Raw genomic sequence first — 18,876 nt, 5'->3', positions numbered from 1 at the left:
CCAAAGCTTGACTGAAGGTGCCTCCTTTATGGGAGGAGGAAGATCATGCCCAGATGTCCCTGCACCTCACCACTTACCACTCTCAAAATAAAACTTCTGCGAAACAGATTACAAGTAGGTCAGTGGCGACTCAGCAGAAATGTGTTAAATCAATGGAGCACAGCTAAGCACATTCTCAAAACACAGATGATGCTCTCACCAAAGGTGCAAGTGGCCTTCCCCTAGAACAGAAACAAGGCCCATTGCCCATCCACACCATCCTTCAACAACAGCCAAAAGAGTGACCCGCAGCTGTTACTCCCCGGTCACAGTGACCACAGAACTTGATTACTCCATGGACGCCCATTGGTCCTGAACCTATGAAATTCATGCTGCTGGGAAACTCCTTTCCAGGCAAGTATTACTTTTGTTCCAAGTTTCACCAGCTGCACCAGGGAAACTTCAACTTTTTCGAACAAATTGACCATTCCATTATCTTCATGTACTTGAATGCAATTTGTTTATATATTCAGCAGTGTTTACATACTTGAGGAAATGCTTTGCTGACAAGTTCCACAGTTGTCTAATAATCTTTATTAAAACCCAGCAGGCAGTTTTCAATGCAAGCAAGGATTTTTGCACGTTAAAAGGTGCGCGCCCAAGACAATTTTTAAATTTCAGAACATTTTACTTCTGGCCTTTCTAGAAAGAGTCTTGTATTTAAAAATGTGAGAGTATCATCTTCCCCCTTTCCAGACTTTTGTGCAACTAAAGGGCTTTTCCTCTAATATTCTTCTAAAAAGAGCAAAAAATAATCCACTGTCCTACCAAAAACACAGAAAGGCAAAGCGCAATCCAAAAGTGGGTTACGATTAATCAGCTGAATATCGTTGCACTATTTGACCACATTAAGCACATCAAATACAAGGCACTTACATGTGCTCTTCACATCAAGCCAGTACACAGTGTATGCTGTGTCAGACGTATTTTGTCACCATAATTATACAGCCTTTCCCAGACCAAGTACCAGAGCATGAGCCACAAAGGGCACAGCCTCTCCAAAACGCTTTGATGACCTGTCCCTTGCAGGAAGGTGGGGCTGCACTGTACAGAAATGCCAAGAGCACCATTTCTGTGAATTCTAGGCACTTCGTATTTCATTACGGTTATTGTTTGTTTTGTTAAAGGTTCGTTAATGGGAGAAATAGGGGAGAATGGCGGGTGGCCGAGTCGACGTCAGCCCGGGGGAAGCTTAGCGCAATAGCCGAGCTGCCAGCAGCGGTGTCTCAGCCCGGTGTCCGCGTCCGCACACTGCCCAGTGGGTGGTGCTGCGGGAACAGCTTGGTTGGCGGCCCAGCCCGACGAGCCCCGCTCCGCGGCCGCCGCGTCCCCGGCTCCAAGCCCCGGGGCCGGCCGGGATCGGGGAGCCGCGGCTGCTGTGCTGCGCTCCGAAGGGTTAAAAGCCTTCGAGCCCCATGCGTGGGAGGGGTCGGGGTGGTGTGGGGAGAAATGCAGAAAAAGTAGGTCAGCTGCGGCCAGCGGCGGAGCGGGACGGGATGGGACGGGCCAGGGGAGCAGGGGCTGGCGGGGGGTGCTCCCTGGCCGGGGGCTGCAGGCGCTCCCGCCCTGACTCCAGGCGTCTGCAGACAATTTGCTCCCAGCCATTAGCAGGTACTCATAGCATTTACAACTCGATAGCTCTACCGCTCGGTACACATTTGTATTTTGGTAAATACACGGACACATTCAAGGAATTTCGGAGGGGGAGGGGAAGCAGGGGGAGGGGGGGGGGAGGAGGGGTGGGAAGGGCACTGGAAATTAGAAGTGAAGCACAGTTTGAAACTCTGCCTATACCACAGCTTTTATAATCAGCTTGTGACATGCTTGGCACTAAACACTGTTTATGTCCACAATTAATGCAGTTAATACTAGGTTAGTAACTGTGGCAGCCAGCCACGTGCATCGCCTGGCACATGGGTGCCTGCTCCCAACCGAAGAGGCAGGCTTTGCTCTTCAGCGCACACAGCCAGGCCAGTTCGAGCACATCTGGAGCCAGTTTAACTGGGGCCTCCCTCCAATGCAGCACTCAGCATTGCCAGTGTGTTCTTTCACACAGAACGCTATAGAAAGGGGAGAAAAATTAGGACAAAAATGGGAGTGAGAGAGGATTAAAAAAATGGAAGTGCAAGGCTCTTTCCAATGGAGGCCACCCTGTCACACTGGGCTTCACAGCCTGCCTGAACAAGACCCTGCATCAGGGAGCCCCTAACGGGGCCTCCAGAACCAGTTTGACCAGTTCCTGTTTCTCCTATCTCTCCATGAGGTTGGATGTCTCAGCGAGCATTACACACCTGTAGCTGCTGCTGGGCATCTGTTTTCTCCACCCGATGAGGGGCAGTGGCAAGGCTGTTCTCGATAAAAGGTGGTTCACATAAGGACTGTACACATACCAATCCTAAGCATGCAATCCCAAGTAAAATTTTCCAAAAAAGTTTTTCCCAAGACTGAGTCACCATGTTGCAAGGAAGATTTTATGAGCTGGTTTGCAAAAATTCATTTGTACTTTTTGGGTGGGAGGTGAATTTTGAAACTGAATTTTTACAAAGTTCGAAAGCTCTGGCAAGACTTCTGCGTCCAGTTCAGGGGTTCCTTGGGAAATCCAGTATCTTCAAACATTGCATCTATGTCGGGGCATACGCCTACAGACCTGCACCAGGCACACCGGTTACATGACCTGTTCTTCCTTTGTGGCCACTTACCACTCCAGTGAGAGCAGAATATACGTGCGAATCGGTCACTCATTAAGTAACGTCACTATCATCTGTCACGTGCTTGTTCACTTATCTGTTCCCCAAGGAGAAGAGTGTTTGTTTTGAGATTTTACATGCCCCTAAACATTTATTCCAGTAATGTCAAGGTCAAAGAAAGGTGTTCTTCACTTGCAGTAGGAGCTGGTGTAATCTGAGATAAAGTCCCAGAGGAAAGGAAGCCTACTTCACAGTCATGGCTTGGCCATCGAAAACAAATGCCTTCTGCACAGACACACATAATCCTTCATCTGGAGGGCTACCTCATGCTAGAAGAACATCCCTATCAACCTTCATCCTATAACCCAGTTCTTCATATAGTCTGAAGTGATCTGTCATATCAATTCCCACTTTCCTTGGCATGGTTGCATTAGAGGTAATCTCTGTATCTCATTTCTGTTCTGAACAAGTCCACAAATACTAGACGCATAGCTTCTTCAGTAATATTTTAATAAAAATTGTTAGTATTCTCTTACTTTGTGCTGGGCAAAAGGGAAAATTCAGCTTGTTTGTTGTTTTGGTTTTGTTTGGGTTTTTTTTAATTTAGCTACAAATTCACTAAAGGAAATTAATACTTCACAGGATACAAAAGAATACAAAAGACCACACGTGTTTGCTGTTACTGTTCTCCAGACTTCTTTCCTTTATTGCATTCTTAGTCACGCATTACTTCGTTTTTACCTGCAAGAGGGTAGCAAGAGGGTAGCAAACACATGGCAACACATGCTTTAAAGTGTGCTATTCTTTCCTGTTTCAAGGTTTTAGGAGTAACTTTACTGCACATGCCTCCAAAATGCACCAAGAAACCCAAAATAACTGGCTCTTTACCAGAAAAAAAAAAAACCCACTGAAAATGATCTTCAGCTGAGATACTTTTCATTTAGACATGCTTAAATACCACAGAATTAACACTGCATATAGACAACAAAAGGGTTACACACTCATCAGCAATTAAAAAAAAATCATCTATCAATGGAAAAATGCAAATGTACAAAAAGGGATTGTGTCCAAACAATGCAAGGATTATGAGGAAAGAAACTTCTATGCCCATTGAAGGGAAGTGGCATCCTATGCAGGGTGCAATCATTGGATATACTAGAGAGATATTTTATCTCCTAAATAATGAAGGGGGATTAGTTGGAGTCCCTCTTCATTGCTGAGTAAAACTGCTCACCATTTTTTCATCAATGCAAACTTGTGTTTAGGAAGACAGGATAGTGTATGACAAATACTGCCTTTCCCTGCTGTTGAGCTCATTACTATACTAATTCAGGTAGGAGCACTTCCCCTGCTTAAAATGTCTGTCCTATCCATTTGCCTGCTGAGGATAATCAGAGTGTTTAATTCTGGTGCATTGCCCCAACTCCTGGGATGGCCTGATCGAAGTCAATGGAGCTAACATTAGTTAGTGGGTTTATAAGTGGGATTCCTTGGACTCACTGCTGTTCATTATATATTTTAAAACTTCAAAAATGGAAATGCACAAAGCTGAGAACAGACACGGAGTATATCTGGTCTTATCATTGAAACATTGTGTGTCAATTATCGTGTCCATACTAATGAAGTTAGTCAGACACGCTCTTCTATGTGCAGCTGGAGGGCACTGATTGCAGGTGTAGTTCTCTTGGATAACTCTTGTTGGAAGAAATGTGTGGGAAGCCCTGGTTTCAATACAGTGGTGAAGACTATGGAAATCGCTACAGTCAATTGGCAGAGAGGTCATTTTAATTTATAGTTAAATCTAAGAGTAAGTCTGATGCACTGATGTGCTCGTAGGGAGCCTTTCTCTCTGCCCAAGTGGCTGCAGTGTACTTCATTTCTTAGCAGCATGTTCAGGAAGAATCAAAGAGTGGGAGAGCGAGCCAAAGGATACCTAGGCACACTGGTCAGTGGAAGAGGAATGTAAACGTGGAAGGCAAACATTGCCACCACCCACAGCCAGATATCAGACCTATGAGCAGCTATCAACCCTCAGAATAAGCACTACCTGTGGTAGTCAATAAACAGTCAGACCACATTTTACCAGCTGAAAAAGTAAGAAAGGAGAATTTTTTCACTTTCTATTACTTCATCCTGTTTCCTCAGATATGCAGGAGTTACAAGAGCAAGGGATCATTATAAGATAGTCTTTGACCCACAATATAGAATAATTGCCCTGTTAGTTACAGTTGTAACTGTGTGGGGCAGAGCTAACTAAAATGTGCGCCTTCAGTCATTTGTTGACTAACCCAGTCTTTGTGGCCAACTCATGCACGTTCCACTGCAAATGCTTTTGATAATGCTGCTATAAAGGCTTGTGAATGTCAGTGTAGGAGGGCAAAATATTTTGAGCTGCTCAGCTTCACTTTATAAATATTTTTGGAAGCCACCAGTGTGAAATGCTCCATTCACATTCAGCACTGAAAAAAATAATGGCTTCTTCTAAAACAAAGACACATCTGTCAGTGCAGTAGAGTATATGAATTTACATAATCTGCAGCACAGAAAAAGTACTTTCTCAAACAAATTAAGTCAAAGCAGGCAGAGAAAGAACAGCATGAAGCTCTCTATGCAATGTCAACAATAATTAACAGAGTACTTTATAGTCTGCCAGTGCTTCCCGTGAATAAGGTACTCTCAGACATTTGGTATGAACAGGCTGCCCTCCTGTTTCTCTGCTGCAATCCAAAGCTGCAAGTCTTCGCTTTTACTGGCTAGCCTATTATTAACTTTTTCAATGTTGTATGCCACCCAACATTTCCCCTTAGAAGGACAAAGGGCAGAGGGCATGAAGACACTGTTGCAACTGCTGCAGGAATTCATGGGGTTTGCTTTGCCATGTCATACTGGAAAATTCAGGGAATTTGCTTCTTTCTCAGATGCATCAAAATAAAAAAAAAAACAAACAAGAAATAAAAACCAAACAAACCCAAACACATTGCACCATGCATAGAACTTGTTAATCCTTCTATTCCTCAGGTTCCCTGTTGATACCTTGGGAGAAGGCTGCTTTCTTGTTTCCCTCATAAATGCATAAAACATTTGGAAGTTTTCTTCAACTCCTACTGATTCTCCAGGGACACAGACTGCAGACATTTTGAATCATGGAGTCTCTTCTCTTAGGCTGCCCGGGCACAAAATGCAGAACTGATGTGAGCCTGCTTTTGCACACAGAATAGCACTGTATTGCTCCTGTACCTCTGAATTAATCACACTGCCTTTGCAGGTTAGATTTCCAGTATTGCCACAGAACGGGACACTCCTGACATCTTTCTCTCTTTACAAATGGTAAAACTGCAGCCTTGTCTAGAGCAGAGGGATTTCCACAAGTTTTTTCCTTCTAGACTGATTTTGACTGATTTCTTCCATGTGTAAGAGTGCTCAGAAGGTTGTCAGGGAGACAACTGTTGACACAGCTTTACCCTGGTATTTGAAGGGCTTGGGCAGTTGAGTGCTTTTCAGCAGATTGTGCATTCGTGCAGATGCAAGCACACTGGCAGAATACAGACCTGACTTTTTCATTTGCCAGTCCGAGCTCACAAGAAAGCAGTACCTCCAGACTGCAGCTGTGAGAGGAGGCCAACATACCTCAGCTAGTGTTACTAGTTTGAGCAACAGAAAAAACCTGGTGACCAAAAGTCAAGTGCAGTCAGTGTGAGACACAGGACTTATTTGGAAGGTTTGCCTGCACTGTGTGCACTGCTACTAGTACTTCAGGTGGTTGTTTAAACTCATCCAGGCCAATATAAAACACTGTAATAATGCTTCTCTGATGCCAGCATCCTTTGTAGAGTACAGCCCTGAGCCCAGAAATTCCCATCAGCCTGCAGTCTGTGCCATTGCCTCCAGCTCCTCTGTGGATCTCAGTGCTTTCTTCCTTTGCCTCCTGCAAGCTGTGACCAAAATTAAATCAAAACCAACCATCACGTTCCCTGAATTGGTGTAAAGGTTGAAAATAAGCATAATAAACTTTGCACTGACTGTGGCTAATTAGCACACAGGCAATCATTTATGATTAAGCCATGCAAAATGTTTGTTATTAGCACCAGAGCTGAACGCTACACTACACAGCAAAGGTCCAGGGCACAGAGAAGTAACTTCCTCAGTTTGATGCAGCAATTCAGTGACAGAGGTAGAAATAGGCCACTCAGTTTTCTCTCTCAAAACAGGTCTAATCTCTAGATCATACTTTGATCTCCCTTTAGCAGCAGAAAATAAACCCCCTCTGTTCATGGTATAAGTCTTTACAGAAATTACTTTCAAGTTACAGACTCACCATTATCACATCACTGCAAGATCAAACAAAGAGGGGGGCAGTAGGACAGGAAAAGAAGGGTTACTTTGTGTCATTTACTTCTACAGTCTACTCAACCAAGCCAAAGAGGAAAAACTTTTTTTTTTCAGACAAATGTCTTTTACAGCACATCAAACACTTCTCATGGGCGTATGTCAGAGGCATTTTACTACAAAGGCTTTGTCCTTTGCATTCACAGCAGCCCGGATGTTTATCAGGATTTTCCATTCCCTAAATTCAAGATCATATTGGGATCTGCATTAAGATGGCAGCAGAAGTACATCAACAAAGTACAGAATTCTTAGTAAAAAAAAAACACTAGCAGAACTTGTTCCTGCGCTAAGGCTGTGGTGGGGGAGTTCCTGTGATCTCTAAAGGGATGTCTGGAGAAGGAAACAGCCTATTTTCAATGTGGTGGCTTGGACAAAGTCAGTATGAGGGAACAATTGTCTTTCCTAATGGATTTACTTCTAGTAAATGTTTAAGTCCTCCATGCAAAGCATGTGGCTGCAATATCACGAGGACAACATCCCATTATTTACTACATAACATCTCATGTGCATATTGTGCTCTCAATGTGCCTGCAGCAACCCTATGATTTGTTTATTCATAAGTGCAGTTTGTAATTCTTTAAATTATCTAACACAACAAAGAACATTACACACAGCAACGAACTAGATTTAACATTGCTACATACTCTTCCTCTCTTAGGCCAAGACTCAACAGCATCTTGCATTTCGTCTTTTCTCACCCCGTGCTCTGGTGTGCATAATCTCAGTCCACAAATTACTACAGGATCAAAAAACTCTTGTATCCTTCCCGGACAAGGTGTTCTTCTTTCTAGGAACAAACCAGTCACTGAGTGTTGTTCTAAGGCAGAACTCCCAGCCTGTCTGCCGGTAGAACGGCACAGTAGAGGATAGAGCATGCTCCCCAGCAAGCTGCTGGATCTGCTCCACTCCCTGAGAATGGTCATGCCTGAAGGTTTCAAATCACCAAGACATGTCAGCAACAGTAGAAGCACCTGTCCCCAAACCCAATACTTCACTCTTTTCACGTAGGATGACACTGAGCTCCCACAAAACATTCTGTTCCCCGACACCACCACATATTTAAATGCTTCACTTGAGAGGAAATTTCATTGTAAGCCAGAAGGACACCATGCTCCAACACTCACTGCAGAAAAAGAGGATAGGCAGAAATAGCAGAGATGTCTGAGGACCCTTCTTTTGCTTCTGTTTGGAATATAAACATCTCACAATTCTTCTCTATGCCAATTCTCTTGTAGATTGAAGTAACTGTTTTCCAATTTTAGTGGTCCTAGTTTCTCAAGAAGGCAAGACATCGGGTAATCCTATACTTTACTGTCTGCCTACCACCACAGCTACTGTGTAGTCTCACACAGCATTTGTGCATTGCCCTTGCATTCACCAGCAAGGAACGAACAGACCCATCCCTCAGGCTCCAGCAAATGTGTATCTGCAGAGAAGGAGACCCATGTCTGTTACTGGTAGCAGTTAACTCCTCCCCCAGTCAGTCTGAACAGCCTCTCTCTCCAGGTTAAACCAAATGGCTCTGGTTCTGTCTCAGAGATGAGTGAATGGATGTGCCACCCCAAAACTCCCACCTCTCAGATCATATACTACTAATGTGAAAACAGTGGGTAAGCTTCTGGCAGCTCTTCCTCTTTAAAATGGGCTGGGGAAAAGCAGCATGTAATTTTCTGGCAGCAACACTGGAACAGTAAAACTAATGAGTCCCCACAGCTATTCCCACCTGTTCTTAGAGCAATATATATATTGGATATATACCCACCCATGAGTTTATCTGTGACATTAACTCAAATTATAAAAAACTCCCAAAACCAACCCGACCCAGACCCCAGACTTTCCTGCACAGGAAAAACAGTGTAAAAGAGCAGGTGGAAATTTCACCTATTTCCACATCTTGCTTAAGTTGGGTCTAAGCTCCTTCCATAGAACAGAAAAAAAGCAGGACAGATGTGTCAGCAGCAGCATCGACCCAAGGGTGATACTCACCAGAAATACTGTAGTACATTAATATGGAGCAAGATGAGGGTGAGTCAGCAAAAGACGTTTGTCTTCTATGCGGAGTCCTAAAATTTGGCTCTCTGTCACAGGAAATTACACTAATACTGAATCAGAGTTCTGTACATATCATCGTCCTGTACAGATGTTTTCCATGGTTGTTGTTAGGTAGGTTTTACAATTTTATGCAATTATTTTATTTTAAAATGTGTCCTAGAGCATCCAGTTTTCCTTGAGCAGGAAAGTATCTGAAGTATTTATGATTTCTATTCTCTCCAGTAAAAACTCTGACCAACACAGTCCAAGGATAGATGCAACAGCCCTTCCATATTCTACCTGGAAAAGACAAATAATTTGCAACTATTCTCTAACAAAATATACAGAAGATAAGATGAAAGAACTGAAAAGGATCAGTGGAATGCTCAAAAAAATGGAGATTTATCTCATGACAAATGCACTAGGATTTTTTCTGAGATATTTTTCATTTTTTCCATATAAATTTTTTTGTTAGTTGACATATTTTCAGAAGGAATATACTAATTTTAGAATGCTTCTATTATGATTGGAATAGCCAAGCTTTCTGTGCTCCAGAAACTTTAAAAAAAAATGGGAAATTACTGTTAAAAAAGTCCTGAAGATTTTAGAGGTTGACAGGGTGTTAATTAAAACTCATCTGTAGCAAAACATGTTTAAAATTTATTTCTTTTAATAGCTATTGAATGTTGAAAGTGCAGTAAAGGAGATATGCTGATAATAGAAAAATCATCCCTTTTGCAAATAATAACAGTAATGAGGCATTATTGCACAAGAGGAAAAAGAAGAAGGGCATTTCATCCTGTGCAACGTACAACAATCCTGGATACTCTTTCCCCTTAGACAATATGGCCTTTGGCAAACTGTGATGTTATCCAGGTCTTTAAATAGTGAAATTTTCAAACAAAAGATTGTGTAAAAAAGATTTGAAGAAGATATATATCAATGATGGCGCTTGGAAGAAGCCCAACAATGAAAGCAATTCTTGTTTTCTAACCTGGAGAACAAGCTTTCTATAAACACACACAGTGAAGATTACCCCAGTAATGAAGCAAAGTGATGAAGTAAAACAGGGTACACATACTATGCTTGAAAATGTTTCAGACTTTCAGATATTCTCAACCAAGATGCGAGCTATCTGTCACAGATACATTTGGGATGTAACATCGGTTGAAGTCTGTGGATACAACCTTGCTGCTACATCAATACAATACCATGTTTCCCAAATTATTCTGCTTCCTTTCATAGCTACTTCTGGGTGGAAACATTTCTACTATCTTTTCAGTAGCCCATAAGTCAGCATTGCATAGAGTGGAGTAGCTGAATTGCAGTTGTTTTAGTGTTTAGTATTGCGTTCTCCTGGTGTGTGCTGTTTTTATACATTCAGTGCTAGTTCTCAGATTGAGGCTTTAGCCTAACTACAGGGGGCAAGGGAAGGGATGTTTAGTCTTTGCAAAAGCCAAACCAAAGCTGTTTTAGTGCCAGGTCCCATTTTTTCTGAACCCTGAAAGCTAAAGCCTGGATGGTTTGGATAAGTGCTTCTAATTCTAGCATACCCCTATTTAAAACAAGAGGGAGGATGTGTTTTTAAAAAGCTAAAACTAGTATGGTCTGCAATGAAGTCTCTGAAGACATTTAGGGAGGATTCAGATAAACAATTCCATTCCTCTCCCCACCCCTTATATTTCTCATTAATTTTTATCTTATCCCTTCCTTGCTTTCTATCTTTCAGTTATTGTTTGCTTCCTCTCAATTTCCAATGGAGCTTGAAATTAGATTTCCTTTACCTACTTGTTAGCGAACGAAGCTCTGAACCACACATTTCAGTGAAAGTTAACTCCCAGACTCAATCACTGAATTATCTTCCACCTCTGTACCTGAACTGGCTGAAACCACACAGAAGAAATTACTGTGTGTGCCTGTGTCCATCTCACACCATCATTATTTGATTGTTGGAAGGATAACTCTGGGTTTAGTTGGACAGAAATAGAACCACCCAATTGTAATGGTTTTAGTCTCCATTTATGACAGCAGAAATTGGGCCACACTGTTACTCAAGATAGAAACAGCACTCATTGTCACAATTTATAACTTCATCAGGAGTTAACTTGGGAACTGCAAGCTGGCAGCAATAACTCATATATTGCTGCAAACTGTATTTTCATAATTTCTGTTGATACTGGCAAAGTGCTTGTTTTGGCTTTCTGCATGTTGCAGTCATTAGTATAATATAACATAGCCACGCAGATGTATTTAGGGGAAGGTCATTTTTTTACAAATTATTATGTACTGGGAAGTTAAATAAACAAGCAAGTTAAAGACATCAACAATCCCACTCCTTGATTCATGCGAAACTGCATTTTAAACACTAGTTGGTTAAATTGGAGGAAAAGTCAAGCAGTGATTATGACAGTTTGAAGAGAGAGGACATTGCATTTCCTTTTATTTGAGGACTCACCTGGAATGCTAGTCCTTGAAAATGGCTAAATATATCCATAAAGCTAGAGGTGTTCAAAGACAAGCTAGAGCACATTTGGTCACTATACCATTAGCAAGATTACTCACCCTTCGTGAGTAATAATGAAAATTCGTAATCGTAATAATGAAAATTTCCCATTGAGATGGGAGTAGAAGCAGAAGTAGAAAGTACAGTATCCTGACTATTTATTAACAGCTCTTTGGAATGCATTTCCAAGGCACAAAAGGACACTGACCTTGAAAATAGTATTTGGGTGGAAGTAAATGTCCATGGTTTTCATTTTGCAAGTTTGTAACCATAAAAGTTACAAAACAAGTCACTTTTGAGAAGTACTCATCTTTTATGCTCATTAGATTGCAATCCAGCGATGACTGAACATGATATTTAAACAGTAGTGTTTTTGCCAATGAGTTGCATGATCAACACGAACTGCTAATGTTTTCTATTCTAAACCTTCTCAAAATGTCAAGTGTTCTTGTCAGCTGAGTGGAAGTGGCATAAAAGTAACTTTTGAAGTTGTTGTTGATGAGATACCCTTGGGAAACTCAGTATATATACTGAAATGATATTCACAATATTCTCTAATCTCCCCTGCTGCAAAAGAATTAGGCTCCCAGCTCACATTTCCATTGATGGTATTGTAGCACAGTCTGTGTCTTCCTTCCAAAAAAGACACTGAGCATTCTTGAATAACACAGGTCTAGTGTCCTGAATTTTCTCAAGTGGCAAGAAAATAAAAATGTAAAATAAAAAAATTCCTTTTGAAAACCTAGACCTGGTAACTAACTCTGTTACAACCCTCATAATTGCAGCACTTTTAATTTTTATGTTTCTTTTTACACAGCAGATCACCAGAACAGCAAAAAGATTCACAGTTGTCTGAGTCACCCTGGCTATAGCAGATTCACTGTTTCTTCAGTCCCAGTTTCTTCTGGGCCTTAAAACATCAGAGAAAGGTAAGAAAACTGGTGCATTACCTAAGGTCCTTCCCAAAGACCTTGCCTGGGCTTACTCCCTGCTACTCATGGTCATGGTGTGTCAACCTGTACAAGCCATACAGAGCTATTTCCAGCAACAAACTGAGGCACAACTTTGATGCATCCGTCCAGAGGTCTTGCAGCCTCAGTCAGGCGCCTCCGGAGCTCTATTGGCTCTTGCAGTGCACAGTTGCCCCTCTTTGATTTCACCCTATTACAGCAGGAAGAACCATGGGCTTCTAGGTTTTTGGCCCAAACCAGTGCTGGTAATGTTTGTTACACCCTTTACAGCAAAAGCCATGAACTAGTTTGCTTCTAAAGTTCCAATGAAGTCAGGATCATCACCGAAACTTATTTCCAGTGCCATGGGTTTCATGTGTTGCAGAATGTCAAGATCAGGTGTTTTTTGGAGTCCCATTTTTGACTACCAAACACAATTTTTTACTCAAAAATCTAGTTAGACAGGTGGAAATTTATGGACTACGAGCACAGGGACTGCACACTTGTGATCGGTGTTTGGTACTTTAATCACACATCACACAGTCACAGAATGGGTCCGGCTGGAAGGGACCCCAGCAGGTTATCTGGTCCAACTTTCCTGCTCAAGAAGGGCCATCCCAGAGCACATGGCATGGGATTGTGTCCAGATAGTTCTTGAATATATGAGGCCTTTCCCTCAGAAGGTGCTGAAATGCCCTAAAGTCTCTGTTCACTTGTTAAAAGGCAGACTGGTATTTTTATGCTTTTGTTGCAGGCACAAGTGTCTGATTGCAGTAATAAATAATATTTTGGACAGGGAAACTCAGTTTTCAGTTTTAGCACACCACAGAAACTACAGTGGTGCAAAACATGTGTTTACAAAGATGAGCCTTTGTACATGACACTTCATGGGTAAAGTGAAAATAAGCATAAAAATCTAAAAGCAGGGTAGAATTTGGCATGTATTTTTATTATATCTGATTTTGTATCTGCATTTTTTCACTTGACCTGTAGCAAGCATTAGCTAGGATATCTCTTCCATTAAATAAACATTTCAGAATTTGAGTGCTTCAAATTGCTAACTGCTCATTTGTGATCATTTAGTAACACTTGGTGATGATCTTTCTATAACAAGTAGTTCATGTCTAAACTGGCTGAAATGTAAAAGTTCAAGCATGCTGGTAGAACAAGTTTGCCTCCTAAAAACATTTCAGGGTCATTTCACATGTTTGATTGCATCTGGTCTTATGACATTCCTGGATTTAAAAGCTTGTTTTCACCCAGGTAATACACAGTACTGCGGCCTCATTTGCATTGTATTCACAAACTTAGTGAGTGGGTTGAAAAATGCACAGGGATATTCAACAGCTAGGTTAACCCACATCCAGAGACATCCAGAATGTGGGTTACATTCAGGTAGAGGAGGTAGAAGAGTCCAGCTGCCACATCCAGGTCAATGAGATGCATCTGGGTTCTCAGCCCATCCTTGCCTCAGCTGGTTTCCTCTGTAAACCAGGCAACTGCGCCAGTTGGTGATGCTGCTTAGCAGCTCACTCTGCAAGCAGGGCACTTTCGCTGTTAGCCCCAACTGCTTATGCAGCCTTGACAATTGTAAAGCCTGGCATTTCACAATATCGACTTGCTGCCATGAAGTATGAAATTAATCTTTAGAACATCACATAACGTAGGAGCTTTCTTAATTTGTAACAAGGATCACAAACTCCTCAACGAAGTACAGAGCCATAAATGCAGTGAAAAACATCCTACCAGTATTAATTTTTAACTGGAACATCAGAAGCCAGGGGGCTGATTAGAAGCAAGAGGCTACTGATTTTTGTATGAAGTAATAGTAACTTTAATGCTTATAATTTTCAGGTGATTTATTTAATCTTCACACACACCCACAATGAAGGAAGGCAAAACAATTCTGTCTGTGCTACATGGGGATGACGAGGCAGCAAGAATACAGAATCTGCCCAAGGCCAGCATGAGAAGTCTGGAATGCCTGGCTGCCAGCCCCATTCTCAAAATACATCATTCCTTTCTAGAGGCAGCAGCTGCTTGTTCTCTGACACTTATAGAGCATCTAAGATTATTTCCATTGAAGTTAATAATCTGTGCAGTTCAGTGAGAACAAAATTGGGTCATAGATGTTTAAACTGATCCAGTTTCACTGAAGACTCCTGGTAAACTCATGATTACACACAACTCTGTAATTATCATGTTCAGTTTGGGAAGCTGACTGGCACATGCGGAAGGCTGGGGCAATAACACAAAAGCTGTGCACTCAGCTCTTTGTTCTGCCACAAGCATGGCCAGTCTTCTGGCCAGGGCAATTCCTGCAGCCTGAAATGAAGCTGAGGTTGCATGCACTCTGTGTATCCTCCTATGCCATCACTAGAGGTGTGTACCTTCTGAAGGAAAATCCAAACATTTCCCCAGCCTATGACCAATGCATGCACCAGAGACGTGAAGGCACAATACCTTGGGCAAAAGGGCTTCCTTTAGGATATATGGGCATCCATCTGCATTTCAGTTGTGTGATTGGCTTGACCCTCCCATGACAAAGGCGGCATTGTGGGGTCCTAGGGAAAGTGGCTAAAAAGGGGGTATAGAGAGGAGAATTGTCCCAGCAAAGCAGGATACAGATTTGAAGCTGCAGGTAGGATATCCTTATTATGCTCTAGTCTCCTTGTGAGACCTTGGGCAAAACATGAACATTTCAACTTTTTTCCACAACAAAGCTAAGGATACTAATTTCTTTTTTTTTTTTTTAATGCTATGTTCACCAAAACTTGATAATTTTAAAGCAGCAGAATTGCATTGAAGCTGGTGGACAATATCTTGTGACTGCAAGAAAGCGCTTTTGACTGCCATTGAGTTCCTGCACAAGCAGGACAGAGAAGCCAGGAGCTACTGACATTGTATATCAGGAACAGTAACATTTAAATGATCATGTTAATTTCCATTGAAGAAATTTGTCCTTATTATTTTTTCTTTTTTGAGCAGTGGTAGGTAGGCAGAGTGAAAATGGATGTCAATCTAACTGTTTATTACAAACTTTCTCCTGCGTTTTGTACCAGGTTTGGCCCTTACTATATGTCCAGAAGGCATACTGAGACACTATAGGCATTTCACTGGGGCAGTCCTGAGTTGCTGTGTAGTAGTTTGGACATCCTTACTGTCACTGAAGAAATGCAGGTACCATGAAAGGATAATTAAGCCCACCTAAGAATCGCAAAGTGTGTCAAACAGCTAACACTGAGTCTTGTGTAATAACCTACAATTAGCATGTAATGCCCAAGGCATTTGCACATTGACAACATGGTTTAATCCATTAATAAAGTAGGCTAAAATGATTATTATAGCTAATAGTATTTTTAACAGAAGTGAAACTACAGAAAAGAAGCTACAGAAACATATTGATTTCAGCTGTGCCTCCCTGACAAGTCTGTATAGATTTTGTTATTTATGGTCCATTTTTTCAAAAAGGACCCAAGGCAAATGTAGAAATCCCTGGTTGTATGAAATGGATGGTTGTGCATCAAAATGAGGGATTTGCATGTTTAACTGCCCATATCTGTATCCTTCTATCCAGTTTGCATATGCAAAGGCGAAGATTGTTATATTTATCAGTGCATAAATGAAAGAAGAGATAAATGACCTGGTTTGCGGAGGTGCTGAGCACATGCAGTTTCCATTTATTTCAACTGGAGTGTGAAAAACAGGCCCTAAGTGACTGGCTCAAGCTCACACAATGCATGATTGTCAGTGCCAGGAAGAAAACCCAGAAATCCTTCCAGTCTAATCCTCCCAGTCTAAATCCTCCCCAGTCTAAACTCTAGACACAGTCTCTCCAAGAAATAAGAAAAAAAAGAAAAAAAAAATCTGTACAATAGCCTGACCACACTCTTATTCCTATCTCAATTTGCTAAGAGAATAAAAAAAATAGGACATGAAAAACTCCTGCATAATCTTTAATGACTAGCAAATAATGCCAAGTAGGGCAAGTAAATATGTGTGAAGCATTGCTCACACACCCATCAACTTGCATGTGTGTCACAGATGGTTTTAGTGAAGAGCCAAAAAGAGGAGAGAAAGGAAAAGGAAAACAAGTCCACATAAAGAGTAAGCTAGAAAGAGAGACAAAGACATTCTGTGTTATTAAAAAAATCCCTTAAAAATGCTACAAAAACTAATGATAAAAAAAAACCCCACTATTCCCTCTCCTTGATAACGTGTAGGCTAATCTCTACATAAATAGAAATAACAGCCCTTTGAAATGGCAATGATTTGCTTGGAAAACATTCATTAAAAACGTCCTGCAATTATTGACTCTATCATTATTTCTTGGCAGCAGCTGAGTCTCACTGCATCTTGTGTTGTTTTTCCAATGAAAAGCAGAGCATTGTTTGGGAAAAAAATCCCCACAAAAACAGAAACTGAAAAAAAAAATCAGACCAAAAAAACCCCACAAGGACATTGCATTTGAAATATGTGCTTGGTGACATGGAGCTGATTGCCCAAAGGAATCAGGATACATATATTTGTATTATTGTACACGTGAGTAGCTTGAATCATGTACTGCTCGCTCTCTTTGTTTGGATTATGCAGCTTGGCTGGGCAGCCATCCAAAAGATTCACATTAAATTCTAGCTATATTCAGCACAAAAGTCATCTAGCATCAGAGGATCAAAGTTACATCAACCAACAAGCACTAAGGAATTGATAAGCCACTAAAATTAGGTCATCTCCTAGCAGCTGCTTTTGATGGATGAAGTAGAATTTAGCCTCAGGTTTTCTATTTAAAGATCTGTTACACCATCTTTTCCTGCAGCTACAATGAGAACACAACAAAGTATAATGCTTCTGATTAAATGTTTAATCATTACTCTTTACTCTTCTGATTGTTTCTGCCATGGCACAGATTTACTGCACATACTATTTGCAGCTTTCCTAACCCTTTTTAAAGTGACATTAAAACAGTCAGGATTTTTAATTCCGTAGTTGAAAAACCTAATAAATTATTTTTAAAAAATGTGGATAAAAATCTTTCAATGCTGTTTACTTGCCATACTTAAAGAGACAGACTATCATTTACTGGAACTGAAAATGAGTATCTAAGCAATTATCCCACCACTTTGCCCACTGGAAGAATCACCATATCACTGGGAACTGTATGAATACAAAAGTACATATCTGTGCATAAGTACACGTGGGGCTAAGGAAATTCTTATGTTTTTATGATTTTATTTGTGGCTACTTTTTGGGAAATGATCTCATTAATCTAATTAACACATAATTTTAAAGGTACTAGCTAGTGCACTAAACTATCTTCGGTCATTAGCAACTGGCATTATAATTGCTAGAGTACAGCATATGCCCTACCAAGACATGTTTGTGGTATCAGGGTAGTACAAATAGTGCCATCATTAGCATCATTAGCATCAAAACCATGACACAGCTTTAGAAGAGAGTTCAAAAGGAAATAAAAAAACTGAGTTAGTTTCAAATGCACAGAACCTGCCCTTGACCTGTTCAGAAGGTCGGCTGGCTGCAGCCTGTGTAAAACACTGTTGTGTCATCATTTCATAAATGAAGCTAATGCAGGACTTCGTTGTCAGGGTTTTCCATACAACATCTCTCACATCTGTTAAAATCACTAGAATCTTATTCAAATAACCTTGAGAAACAGGAAGGGAAAAGAAACTACATCCGTCCAATGGAAAATATGAAGTAAATAGTCATCTGCCTTTTCAAGTAAAAAAATGATAGGGGGGAAAGACTGAAAAATATAGTACATGACAATGCCACATAAGACACATAACTTTCTACAAATGACAGACACATGCATGCTGCTCTATAGCAGTCATCCTCTGTGCTCCCTTCTGCCAGCCTTGTAAGTGGGCTGTTGCTGGGTAAGAGTCGTAAGAGGTTGAAACTCGCTGTCATTTCCATTCCAAATTTGGTGTGCCCAGTCTTTATTACTTGTGAAAGCAACATTATGCACTGTAATTCAATGTATAGATCTAGCTTTTTCCAGCTACATACCTCTTCTTCAACAGAAAACCTAAACTGGGGTGGGGAGAGGGGGGAATATATAATAATATGTCTGGAGTAGACAACACATCTGAAACTTTTTCTTTGCAAGAAAGAATCTTTATGAGAAGAATGTAAATGAGTTTAATTTATCAGTTCTGCTTAGTACTGCATTCTGCTTGGATCTCAAGCTAATCAGCTTTGTCTTTTGCTCAGCGCCTCAGAGAAAAAGCCAGCCAGGGAGCCAGCTTGTAGGTGCCTA

The 18,876-nt window shown here is 41.1% G+C and overlaps 1 long non-coding RNA gene across 4 annotated transcripts in view; it reads left to right on the top strand.

Annotated features, from left to right (window-relative positions):
• Nucleotides 1-1,521: 1,521 nt before the first annotated feature.
• Nucleotides 1,522-18,876, top strand: part of LOC116437707 — a 66,102-nt gene continuing 48,747 nt past the window's right edge. For all 4 annotated transcript variants that reach the window (XR_004237425.1, XR_004237426.1, XR_004237424.1 and 1 more), the window contains exons 1-2: nucleotides 1,522-1,650; nucleotides 12,464-12,575. This is a non-coding gene — a long non-coding RNA (uncharacterized LOC116437707). The remainder of the gene's footprint in view (nucleotides 1,651-12,463; nucleotides 12,576-18,876) is intronic.

Source organism: Corvus moneduloides, chromosome Z (genome assembly GCF_009650955.1).
Source record: "Corvus moneduloides isolate bCorMon1 chromosome Z, bCorMon1.pri, whole genome shotgun sequence".
NCBI classification, from domain to species: domain Eukaryota; kingdom Metazoa; phylum Chordata; class Aves; order Passeriformes; family Corvidae; genus Corvus; species Corvus moneduloides.
This window is presented reverse-complemented; position numbering and strand designations above follow the sequence as displayed.